General features: G+C 37.9%; 1 pseudogene; it reads right to left on the reverse strand.

The window, feature by feature from the left end:
• Nucleotides 1-9,172: 9,172 nt before the first annotated feature.
• Nucleotides 9,173-11,466, reverse strand: LOC137624705 (uncharacterized; annotated as a pseudogene).
• Nucleotides 11,467-12,500: the final 1,034 nt, after the last annotated feature.

Consider the following 12,500-nt stretch of genomic DNA (forward strand, 5'->3'; position numbering starts at 1 on the left):
AAAAAATACCTGGCCCAGGACGTGTTTGTTTCTCTATCTCAATGCATGAGATGTTATAAATACGATCACACAAAAAAGGACTGCCCTCAAGTATCCACCTATAAAATATGTTCCCTATGTGCCTCATTAGAGCACTTTTGGACTGAATGCAACAACCAGCAAAACCATAAGTGCATCACATGCAATGGAGACCATCCAACTATAGGAGCAAGATGCCCTACTAGGAAATCCATGGTTAAGAACCAAGCAAAGGTTCTTAGAAACCAACAATCCAATATCACTCTAAATAAGTCCTTTGCACAAGCCTCAGCCTTTTCCAATTCAAATGCCTCCTCTCAGCCTATATTTAACAGCATTACTCTACAACAACAAACGGTAATGAACACTGCATTGATCATGGCTAACATTAGCGAAGCAGTCGACCCAGGGACTTTCCAGTCAATGGTTGATGCTTTCTGTAAAGCCAATGGACTCCCATTGGTCAAAATACCTACTGAGGCTATCAAATTAGCCAATAAAGTATCAGCTATGTTGAAATCTGACAACGCTAATAACAATAACCCTCAACAATCTGTGACAATAAATGATGCAATGGATACAGATGAGATCAACAGGAAAAGGGTACTGAGTGACTCAGATTCTGATATCTCAGAACCTGCAAATCCTGCTAAAAAAACAGCCACAGCCCTCCACCTCAACATCTGAACCTGCAGACATTGAACTGCAAGGAGCCACTGCTCTCCCTACCCTTCCCCCCATGAAACAATCAAAACCTAAAATTGGACTAAAACTCTATCTCTATCAATTCAGCAAACCCCTCTAAATCTGCATCTCATGAAACCATCAAGAAAATGATTTTTGAAAGCCATACCATTAAATATCTATTCACAGAAAAATACGATAATAACACAGTTGTCCAATACATAAATGATGGCTCAATAGAACTGGACAAATACAGCTCTAGGATCACCCGGATCAGTTCAGATAAATACAGGAGGTTGAAGTCAGGATTTTTTTACTTGACCAAAGGACAATTACCATAATGGATACCCTCACAATAATTCAACATAACGTACTAAAGTGGACGTTCCTCAGATGTAAGGAACTTATTAGTATCTATTCCTCCCTTTCCCCTCACCTCATACTTCTTAATTCAACTGGAATTCCTGATTCCACCCATATCTAGATCTGCATCTATATTGTGTTCCAGTGTAACACCTCTGGCGAACAAAATGCTGGTACAGCAATAGCAGTTAGACGGGATGTTACTGTCAAATTAACAGAGGGTTTCAATCATGATCTGATTGCTGTCGAAATACAGACAATACGGGGACCAATTATAGTCGCAACGACCTATTTACCCCCAAGAAACCCAGTATTTCCACAGCAGGATATATTATCATTGATGAGACGTAACATCCCAGTCTATCTGCTGGCTGATCTTAATGCAGCTCATCCAGCCCTTGGTTACAACAGAACCAACCCTATTGGCACATTAATCAACGGCCTGATGAATAAGAACCTTATAAGTTTCTTAGGCCCAGATTTTGATACGTTTTTTGCCAGAAGAACCTCTAGTAAGCCAGATATACTTCTTTCCAAAAGATTTCACATGTTTAATTTTTCAATTACTCAAGGCCCCTTAACCACATCAGATCATCTTCCCATTATTTTAAAGCTTACTGTGAGACCCATTATGGTGGTCGCTAATCCAACAATAGATATGAACAATGCGAACTAGGAACGTTTTAAGGACTCAATCGATAATTCTCTCTCTAATTACGACGAACCGAATAATATCTTAAAAGATAAATCCTATATTGATAACAAAATAACTTTCTGGTATAGGATGATCAAAGAAGCCTCAGAGCAGTATATCCCCATTAAAACCCATAGAATCTTATCCTTCACTAAGGAAACTGACTATCTCAAATTGCTACAGTTCCATTACAAACAAGCCTTAAATCTAATTAATATCCAAGGTCCATCACGCCATATTTTAGAATACATTGATAACATCCAAGAACGCATCAAAATTGAATCTGTTGATCTCATTAATTCAAACTGGGACACTCTATTGAATAAGTGTGAAGACTCTTATAAAGGCCCAGGTAAATTTTGGAGAATGATTAGGAATCTTTTAAGTTCATCATCACATCTCGTAGCCTATATCATTAATAATAATGAGAAGATCTATTCTCCTACATATCAAGAGATTATTTTTAGAGACTTCTGGTCCAACATCTTTAGAATTGACCCAGAAGAAAATCGTAGGTTTGACCAGCATCACGAGTAACATGTCATGGAAACAATCCGAGAACATGCTGATCGTATAGTACTTTACGATACTGTAGATCTTGGGAGGCTTGATGAGGACGACTACTTCCTGAAACCAATTCAACTCTAAGATGTTATCAATGTGATAAAAAAATTTAAAAACAAAGCTCCAGGCCAATCTAAAGTCAATAAAATTATACTAAAAAACCTACCTAATTCAATGCTCTCCTTTCTTTGTCAGATCTTAAATGAATCATTAAGTATGGGTTACTGGCTAGAATTTTTTAAAAGAGCCATACTTCCCTTTGTAGGAAAAAAGGAAAAAGATCCAACTTCAGTCTCTAATTATAGAAGAATATCTCTATTAGAGACTCCAGGGAAAATAAGTAAAAGTAAAGTTTGAGGAGTTCCTGGATGATAATATGCTCATAAATAAGAATCAATATGGGTTTACCCACGGTAAGGGGACCCAACTGGCATTAACCAGATTATATGAATACACTGCAGTAAAGAAAAGACTAGGCTGTGGTTGTAACCTAATCTCAAGAGACGTCAGCAGGGCCTTTGATAAAGTATGGCATAATGGCTTAAAATATAAACTTCTAGAGGCACAATTGCCAGATATAGTAACCAGGCTGCTATTCAACTTTTTAGATAACCGGGTTGCCATGATTATTGCTCTCAGGAGTTCAGCAGGGTAGTGTTCTCTCCCCTACACTATACAACTTCTACATTAAAGGCACCCCTCCACTTATTGAAGGTTGCCTACAAATCATGTTTGCTGGTGATCATATCTAAGTAATAACCTATCCTAATAAAAATAAACTAATGCTACAGAGAAAGACAGTCTGTGGACTACAAAAAATCAATAACTATGAAAAGAAATGGAAAATAACAACAAAAATGAATAAATTTCAACTTTTATAAATAACAGTCAACAATCCTGCACCAATAATAATAGATAACATTCGTATTCCATATAAAAGTAATGAACAAATACTTGGGTGTACCTTTAAACGGTCTGGCATCCTTTCTCACGTTAAAGATAGAATCAATGTTTCCAAATTGACGTTCAATAAATTAAAAAGGTTCATAGGTTTATCCACTAAAACACAACTTAGACTTTATAAATCCTTATTAAGGCCACAGTTAGAATACCCTATGGTAATATTTGTCACTCTCAGTAAGACATCAATGCAAAAAATGCAAGCAGTTCAAAATAAAGCTTTGAGGCGAGCCTATAAAGAGGGGCCTCCTTATTATAATAAAATTCAAGAACTCCAACAACGTTCCAAGTTGGAGCCCGTAATTGTTAGGTTTCACAGACTTAGCCAAAAAACTTGGGATAAATTAGCCACTGACGATGACAACCTTTGCACAGTTACATGGACTCTATCGAACAAACTCGAGATCATAACTGGTGGAGGAGACTAGATCCCAAAGTCAATTGTGATCCGCCCCGACCGAGATATATCTCAACTGACTAAAACAACATAAATAAGTATCTTTAATTAATATTACATGGACTCTATCGAACAAACTCGAGATCATAACTGGTAGAGGAGACTAGATCCCAAAGTCAATTGTGATCCGCCCCGACCGAGATATATCTCAACTAACTAAAACAACATAAATAAGTATCTTTAATTAATAAATCAAATTAATTTTCAATAACAAACCTCATTACTAATTTGACATCATAAATTTTTTGCCTTCGAATAGGTCCATCAGATATTGTTCTTGCAGCAGGGCTAGATGCATGAACCAATATACCCGTCCTCTACCTTCTCGTCCTTTCCCTTCCCATCTACTCTTGGCTGGCTATCAGGTGGCCCCTTAATCAACCTAACGTTGCACGAGGGTCTGCCCCTCTCTTTTACTCTCCTTCTATACTTCTTTTTCTCCCTTTCCCCTTACTCCTTCCCTTCCCTAGTACCTGCCTTAGGGCTATAAACTGGATTGTATCTAGGGGTACTCTTCCTTATCCCTTATTCCCCACTTCCCTATCCTTATCCTTGTTGCTGTATATAGTATCGTAAATAATAATGGTAGAAAAAATGGTAATAGTAATAGTAATATTGACATAAATTTGCAATAACGATGATTTAATTTTGCATTTAAACATATTAATAGAAGTGAGTGATTTGATATCCTATGGGAGGTTATTCCAGTGTGTAATGCCCCGCACACTCACACTGCGCTGAGCCTGGACAGTGCGATAGTATGGTATTCTTGGGTCGTGAGGTCGTCTTGTGTTGATATTATGTGACAAAGGATGGAATATGCTGATGGGATGCCCATGCAATGCTTTGAACACAAATAAACAAGTCTGTAGTGATATGAGATCTGGAAATTTGAGCAGCTTTTGGTCACAAAAGAGAGGATTGGTATGCTCATATTTTGATTTGCATGGCATTACCCTAATAAAATTTTTGGGGTAACAAACAATTGGTCTATGAGTATTTTGAATGCTCCTCCCCAAACTGGTGAACAATACAATAAAACTGGATATACAGTAGAGTAATATATTAGTTTTACGGAATCATTAGTTACAGTATTTCTAATTCTATACATTACACCTGTTGTAAGGACATCGTCTTATCCGGCTGTTGTAAGGACATCGTCTTATCCGCCGTGTTTCCTTCCCCTGGACTTTTTTTTGTGTACTGTAACTTTGAGAGCTTTATATCCATGTATAATATTGTATATTTCACTAGGCTACCGCCTTAGTATTTTATATTCATATTTGAATAAAAACATAAATGATTGTAGCAGTTGGAAATATTTCCCTCCCGGGCTACTTATCCGTCCGCACTCTGTAATATAGTGACCGTTGCATATTCAGTAAATTGTCAATCTCTCTGCTTGTCTTGTTGTTCTCCAACTGGTGACCCCGGAGATGTTGGAAACACATAGCAGTTTTGGCTTGCCATTAACGGACTAATTAGGGCTGCATTTCCTTCGTATATCTCCTATTGCCAGTAATGTTTAACGACGTCTTTCGGCTTTATCCCACTTAAATTCATGAGGCAGCAATGATGAGTATATCTTACATAACCAGCTCACACCCTTAGCCCGATGCATCAACTGACCACGACGAAACTGCCCAGCCCATCGTGCCAAGCAACCATTCAGCTGCGCCCCAAAGTCAAGCTGCCACCGTTCTCACAACACAACACCACCTCCTGGTTTCTGAGGGTGGACGTACTCTTCAGGGTGGCCAAGCTAAACGACCCCTGCGCCAAAGCTGACATCGTCCTGACCTCCATCCCTGAGGAGGAATTTGACAAGATCTCCCCATAGCAAGGGCCGCCCACGCCCATGGATTCCCGCCTCCTGTAGAAGGATCTTCAACATCATCCACGGATATCCCACCCCTCGGGTAGCACTACACCCCGTTTTTTATCCGAAAAATTCATCTGGCCAGGAATCAAGAAAGACGGCCGTGAGTGGGCGAGAACCTGCATTAACTGCCAGACGAGTATGGTCAACCACCATACTGAGTCAGGAGTCGACAATTTTCCCCAGCCCAAGAAAAGATTTGGACATATCCACGTGGATGTCGTGGGACCTCTGCCACCTTCAGGTTCTGCAAGATACCTCCTGACGATCGTCGACTACTCCACTAGATAGTTAGAAACAACTCCGATGTCCGAAGCAACCACCCACGCCTTCGCCGAAGCTCTCCTGTCGAGTTGGATCAGCCGCTTCGGTGTTTCCGGCGATATCCCGACGAACCGAGGTTACGCTTTCTTGTCAGAGATCAGGCTCTCTCTGGCTAACCTGATGGAAATGACACTCAACAGCACCACGGCATACAACCCTGCAGCTAACGACATGGTCGAGAGAGCTCATCGCACACTCAAGGCAGCCCTGATGGCGAGATGTACGGTAGAACATTGAAAAGCTCAAATCCCGTGGGTCCTCCTTGGCCTTCGCACCGCTCCCAGAGCAGACGGCGAACCTTCTCCGCTACAGCGAGGCACTTAGAGTCCCTGGCGAATGACAACCGATGACACCAAGCTGGATCAACTGAGAGAAATCGCCGGGAAATTCAGACCATGCTTGAAAACATACGAGGAGAGCACCAGACACTTCACGCCCAAGAACCTAGATGAGTGTGACTACGTCTTCATCTGTGTCGATGTTCACCGCCAACCCCTGACTAGACCTTATTGCGGCCCTTACGAGGTTATCAGAAGAACAGCCAAATCTTTCCTCCGGAACGTCCACGGACAAGAAGATTGGGTGATGATTGGCCCTGGTAGACCAATGATTCCACCTCAGAATAAAACCACGCAACGACAGGGGAAAACGATTCCTCCGAACCAGAGCAACCTTCCCCTCTGCTCAAGCACCAGAGGGGAATTATGTCGGCCTCCATGATACAATAATTAATCACATCATCCATCTATGATGCCTGCTGTCTGGGAGGGGAGTACTTATAATGACATTGTCTTACCCGCTGTGTTTCCTCCCCCTGGACACTTTTCTGTATATTATAACTTTATTATTTATTCCACACAGTGGATTTTTGTATAACAATGTTGCGCTCTTTGAGAGCTTCATATCCATGTATAATATTGTATATTTCATTAGGCTACCACCTTGGTATTTTATATTTATATTTTAATCAAAACAAAGGATTGTGGCGGTTGGAAATGTTTCCCTCCCGGGCTACTTATCTGTCCGCACTCTGTAATATAGTAACCGTTGCATGTTCAGTAAATTGTCAGTCGCTCTCTGCTCGTCTTGTTGTCCTCATACTGTAACCTGAGATATTCTAATACAAGCTTGCGTAAGTAAGCTTTTTAAGTAATTTTTTGTCAATTATTACACCTAGGAATTTGATGTGGTTGACTCAACTCAATGATTTATTATTTAATTGTACATAAATATTATTTTGAAGTGATTGTATGGAACTAGATAGCATATAGAAATTCTCTGAAATATTCAGTGTTAATTTGTTAGCTCCAATCAAATTTGATATATTTATTAGTTTCTTATTTAAAATTACTGTAATATCTTTATTGTTGTGACCCTTTACATACATTGTGGTATCATCTGCAAACAACAAAAACTTTAATTTAGTACTAGCATGTATTATATCATTGACATATATTATAAAGAGGGTTGGTCTAAGAATACACCCTTGTGGAACACCGCACCTGACCGTACTGTAGGAAGATTTGTTATTGTACACTATAAATTGTGTTCTGGAGGATATATAGCTTTCTAAGAAATCATGAGCTTTTCCACATATGCTATATATGCTTAGTTCGTGCAGAAAATTATGATGCGATATGGTATTAAAAGCCTTACTTATGTCACAAAAAACTTTAATTTGATTACTTTTCTTATCTAATGTATCAAGAATATTTTGGCAAATTTTGTGAATAGCTAGGTCAGTGGAATAATTGGATCTAAAGCTATACTGACAGTCAGTTAAGAGTCAAAATTTTGTAAAGTAGTCAATCATTCTAATGAAAATTAATTTTTCAAATATTTTACTAATGCTTGGAAGGATAGAGACCAGTCTGTAATTATCATAATTAGATTTTTCACCTTTCTTAAATGTTGGTATAACTTTTTTTTACTTGCAATTGTTTAGGAAAGATACCCTCTGTAATTTCCTTTAGCTGTCCTTATTACTGATGTTAAGGTATTTATATATCGTTTGAATATTGTGTATAACTTTTGTAAATTGTCACGATGTTTTAATGATTTTATTATATGTGAAGTTATATTTTGTTTGCAAAAATGTAGTTCTTTAACCAAAAAGGGTTTTATTGAAAAATTAGTATTGTATAGTCTCTTCAATATGTCCATGTATGAATTAAATATATGTATTTTCAACTCCTTCCATATTAGCTAATTTTGAATCCCACCTGAAACTTTTTCATTCTCCTCTGAAAGTTACAATTTTATAACTGGTAATAATTCTTAGTTACGTGCACATATGATGCATTGTTAAAGGCAAATGCTGAAAAAGACCAAATACCGGGAAGTGGTCACTGATGATTGAATAAAATATACCATTTTTCATGTAATTGTGAATGTCATTTGACCATATGTGGTCAATTAAAGTTACAGAGGTTAATCTAGTTGGCTTTAATATACCTTGAAAAAAGTTGAACGAATGGAACATATTGATATATCAAATTACATTGATAGTATTTAACAAGTTAACATCAAAATCTCCCATCAAATAACATGGTAAATCAAGGCTGGATACATAAACTAAAATATGATCCATTGAATTAAAAAAAATCATTAAATGATGCATTGGGTGGTCTGTAAAAGACGCTTATTATGATATTAAATGGCTTAATTACTTTTGAGGCACAGTGATTCAAAATGAGGTAGCTTTAAACAGACATCAGCAATCTTTTCTCCCTGAAACTTGTCATGTAGGTATACAGCTAATCCTCCACGTGTGTCGATTATTTCTGAAAGTATGAACAGTAATTACTCTGATTATATAGATTACATATGCCATCACTTAGACGAGTTTCACATAGCCCGATAGCATTAAACATTAGTCAAATAACAAGTCCAGGTGTTGAGGAACACTGCTTATATCAGAAGAACAGGTTTTTTAAAGTATTTCAGGAAAATTTTCACGTAAGTCCTCATTACAGAAAATATGGTCACATGTTGGTTCTGGCAGTATCGGATCACTTGATGGATCGATAAAATGATTGAGTCTTTCTCATTCACTAAAAGCATATGATAATGTATTTAAAGTGCTATGTGGGTAGTTGTGATTGTCCACAACTATCATATTAGTAAAGTCTGTGTCATTTAGATTATGAAATTGTAAGTGTTGGTTTATATTCATTATATAGATGTTGATTTTATATTATACTATAAATGTTCATACTACAATGGCGAGTTATATTTTTATGGCACTCCGTAGACTTTTCTTCACCAGCTTACTCTGTTTTGAGGCAGCAGGTGTAGTAGCAGGAGACGAGTAAGAGGCCGGGCCATCACGAAGACGCTCAGACAAGGGGAAGGGACTGCTACCAGTGCCAGCCCATTCTCCGCCACTTCCACAACGAGCCCACCAGTAACAGAGGCACCAGCAGCAGGTCCTGGCTCCACCAGAACTCCCGCCCCAGCTACTCCCCACATCCCCAGGGACCACGTCGACTGTCGCATTTGATCAACCAATGCTTCGCTGTTCTTTTCTTTGATAATAAGCTTAGTGTTATGGAAGAGAGCCAATTTCCCTTGCGCTCTTGCCTGTTTAAGTAGAGGCATCTGAGCATTCTTCACTGCTTGCAACTCAGTGCAGAGGTCCTCGTTCATGAAGATGTTTGTGCTACTCAGTTTATTTAAGCTCCGCATCACAGCATCTCGATCGCAGTAATGAGAAAATCTTACTACGTTGGGAGGAGGCCTGGCGTAGCGGCATACACAAAAACGATGGGCTTGCTTCAATAAGAGTCCAAGCAGATGCATCTTCTTTACCAGGAGTGACGTCGTGGCAGCCGCTGTCTGCTCCTATGTCTACGTGGCTCTACACCCCTCCACGCCACTGATTTTCACATTGATCCTTCTACTATAATCTTCTGATAATTAATTCTCTCTGCAAGTGCCTTAATCTTTGAATGTGAGGATTCAATTTGCCTTGTCAGTTTCTCAATGTTTTCTCCAGCCCTCTCCTCATTTTCATATACTTTCTTACTCAACTTTAGTTCTTCAACCTTGGGATGGGTGAATTCCAGACTGGTTGTTACAGTAGATCCGTTATCTTAGCATCTCATTTGTTTATGTAATCATTCATTTGTTTGACAATAATCTCCAGGGCAGACTTAAATGCACGACTGGCTAAATCTAACTGAGGATCCTTGTGTCAATAGGCATAGGAGGTTATATATATATATATATATATATATATATATATATATATATATATATATATATATATATATATATATATATATATATATATATATATATATATATATATATATATATATATATATATATATATGTATATATATATATATATATATATATATATATATACATATATATATATATATATATATATATATATATATATATATATATATATATATATATATATATATATATATATATATATATATATATATATATATATATATATATTTATATATATATATATATATATATATATATATATATATATATATATATATATATATATATATATATATATATATATATGTATATATATATATATATATATACATATATATATATATATATGTATATATATATATATATATATATATATATATATATATATATATATATATATATATATATATATATATATATATATATATATATACAATGAAGCACTTCCCCCAATTCTGGGGGGTAGCCGACATCAAAACAAATGAAAATAGGGGACCTTTCCTCTCTATGTTCCTCCCAGCCTGATAAGGGACTCGACCGAGTTTGGCTGGTACTGCTAGGGTGCCACAGCCCACCCTCCCCCATTATCCACCACAGATTCAGTTTAATAAAGCCGAATCCCCTACTGCTGCTACTTCTGCGGTCATCCTAGGCGACCGGAGGAAGCAGCAGGGCCTACCGGAACTGCGTCACAAACGCTCGCCATTCATTCCTATTTCTAGCACGCTCTCTTGCCTCTCTAATATCTATCCTCCTATCACCCAGAGCTTTTTTCACTCCATCCATCCACCCAAACTTTGGCCTTCCTCTTGAATTCATCACCTTCTTTAGCAGACAGTCATTTTCTATTCTCTGAACATGGCCAAACCACATCGACACATCCATATCCACTCTAGCTGCTAACTCATTTCTTACATCCGTTCTCACCCTCACTACTACGTTACTAACCCTATTTACTCCTGATACACCACACATATTCCTTAAACACTTCATGTCAAACACATTCAATTTCTGTCTTTCCGTCACTTTTATTCCCCACAACTCCGATTCATACATCACAGTTGGTACAATCACTTTTTCATACAGAACTCTCTTTACATTCATGCCCAGCTCTCTATTCTTTAACACTCCCTTCACTTCCCCCAACACTTTACATCCTACATTCACTCTCTGGCGTACATCTGCTTCCACTCCACCATTTGCTACAACAACAGACCCCAAGTACTTAAAATGCTCCACCTCCTCAAGTAACTCTCCATTCAATAGGGCATTCATCCTCGCACCACCTTCCCTTCTCGTACATCTCATAACCTTACTCTAACCCCCATTAACTCTCAACTTCCTTATCTCACACACCCTTCCAAATTCTGTTACTAATAGGCCAAGCTTCTCTTTCGCGTCTGTAAACAGTGCAGTAACATATGCAAACAAGGACTGATTTATATCCCATTCATGATCATTCTCGTCCACCAGTTTCAATACTTGTCCAAGTACTCGAGCATTCACCTATCTCACCACTCCATCAACATACAAGTTAAACATCCATGGCAACATCACACATCCCTGTCTCAGCCCACTCTCACAAAAAACCTAATTGCTCACTTCATTCTCTAACCTAAAAAATACTTTACTGCCTTTGTAGAAACTTTTCACTGCTGGCAACAACCTTCCCCCAATTCCATATAACCTCATAACATTCCATATCGCTTTCCTATGAAATCTATCCTACGCTTTCTCCAGATCCATAAACGCAACATACACCTCCTTACCTTTTGCTAAATATTTCTTGTATATCTGCTTAACTATGAAAATCTGATTCATACATCCCCTACCTCTTCTAAAACCACCCTGTACTTCTAAGATTGTAGTCTCTGCTTTATCCTTAATCCTATTAATCAGTGCTATACCATACATTTTCCCAACCACACTCAACAAACTAATACCCCTTGAATTACAACACTCTTGCACATCTCCCTTACCCTTATATAGTGTTACAATACATGCACAAACCCAATCTGCTGGTACTATTGACAACACAAAACACATGTGAAACAATCTCACCAACCATTCAAGTACAGTTACACCCCCTTCCTTCAACGTCTCAGCTCTGACACCATCCATACCAGGTGCTTTTCCTATTCTCGTTTCATCTAGTACTCTCCTCACTTCCTAACTTACAATCTTTTTCTCATTCTCATCTCCCATCACTGGCACCTCAACACCTGGAACAACAATTACATTTGCCTCCCTATTATCCTGAATATTCAGTAAACTTTCAAAATATTTTGCCTACCTTTTCCTTGCCTCCT

Source organism: Palaemon carinicauda, chromosome 31 (genome assembly GCF_036898095.1).
Source record: "Palaemon carinicauda isolate YSFRI2023 chromosome 31, ASM3689809v2, whole genome shotgun sequence".
In the NCBI taxonomy this organism is placed as follows: domain Eukaryota; kingdom Metazoa; phylum Arthropoda; class Malacostraca; order Decapoda; family Palaemonidae; genus Palaemon; species Palaemon carinicauda.